Below are 1,714 nucleotides of genomic sequence, written 5' to 3'. Positions count from 1 at the left end.
AGCTTAGGTCTTTGAGAAGGCAGAACCTGAGGCAAGGAATACAATGCTAATGCTTCGTTTGGAAGATGCAGGTTTAGGGCAGTATGGGAGAGAGAAAAATGGATGTAAAGAAAGGAAACCCAATGAAATAGAACATATTATTCACTGCCACTTCACAGGTAGTCAAAGAGACTTACCAGGGCTGCTGCTTGGCCTGTGGACTTTACCGGTGAGATTCCGAGGAGAAACCATCTTGGAGTAGTTAGTGGGAGCAAGATTTTTTTTTTTTTTTTTTTGACAGGCAGAGTGGACAGAGAGAGAGACAGAGAGAAAGGTCTTCCTTTTGCCTTTGGGTCACCCTCCAATGGCCGCAGCGGCTGGCGCGCTGTGGCTGGCGCACCGCGCTGATCCGATGGCAGAAGCCCGGTGCTTCTCCTGGTCTCCCATGGGGTGCAGGGCCCAAGCACTTGGGCCATCCTCCACTGCACTCCCTGGCCACAGCAGAGAGCTGGCCTGGAAGAGGGGCAACCGGGACAGAATCCGGTGCCCCGACCGGGACTAGAACCCGGTGTGCCGGCGCCGCAAGGCGGAGGATTAGCCTAGTGAGCCGCGGCACCGGCTGGGAGAAAGATTTTTTTAAGATTTTATTTATTTATTTGCAAGATACAGTTACAGAGAAAGAGAGGGAGAGACACAGCGAAAAGTCTTCAATCTTCTGGTTCACTCCCCAAATCCCAAATGGCAGCAATGGCTGAAGCTGAGCTGATCCAAAGCCAGGAGCCGGGAGCTTCATCCAGGTTTCCCACATGGTGCAGGCCAAGCACTTGGGCCATCTTCTACTGCTTTCCCAGGCCATAGCAGAGAGCTGGATCAGAAGTGGAGCAGCCGGTACTCGAACTGGTGCCCATGTGGGATGCTGGCACTACAGATGAAAGCTTAGGCTACTATGCCACAGCGCCGGCCCCTGGTCTGCCTCTTTGAAGAGACCCAGCTCCACCACCAATTCCAGCTTGTTATGAAGTTATTATTCAAAGACTTCCCCATTTATCACATATTTGTTTTTATTATTAAAATTTTCAAAGATTTATTTTATTTATTTGAAAGACAGAATTACAGAGAGAGGTAGAGACAGACAGAGAGAGGTCTTCCATCCGCTGGGTCACTCCCCAAATGGCCGCAACAACCTGAGCTGATCCTATCCGAAGCTAGGAGGCAGAAGCTCCTTCCGGGTCTTGCATATGTGTGCAGGGGCCCAAGCACTTGGGTCATCCTCTGCTGCTTTCCCAGGCACATCAGCAGGGAGCTGAATTGGAAGTGGAACAGCTGAGACTTGAACCAGCATCCATATGGATGCTGGTGCTGCAGGCTGGGGCTTTAACCTGCTACTGCCTATTATTAAGTTTCAACAGTTTTATATATATATATATATATATATATATATATATAATCTGGATAGATATCCATTCTCAGACAGATAGTTTGCCAAGATTTTCTCTTAGTCTGTGTCTTGTCTTCTCATTTTCTTAACTGGCATTTGAAGAGCAAAAGTGTTTCATCTTGATGAACTCTGTAAGTATGATTTGTGTTTTCTGTGTCCTGTTTAAGAAATAATTGCTCAGTCCACATCATAAAGATATTCCCCTATGTTTTCTTCTGGGAGTTTTATAGTTTTAGTTCTTTCATTTAGGTCTATAATTTACTTAAATTTTGGTTTATGGTACGAAATAAAGAAAGA

This window comes from Oryctolagus cuniculus, chromosome 1, assembly GCF_964237555.1.
Source record: "Oryctolagus cuniculus chromosome 1, mOryCun1.1, whole genome shotgun sequence".
In the NCBI taxonomy this organism is placed as follows: Eukaryota; Metazoa; Chordata; class Mammalia; order Lagomorpha; family Leporidae; genus Oryctolagus; species Oryctolagus cuniculus.
The sequence above is the reverse complement of the archived record's forward strand: the minus strand, read 5'-3'. Positions refer to the sequence as shown.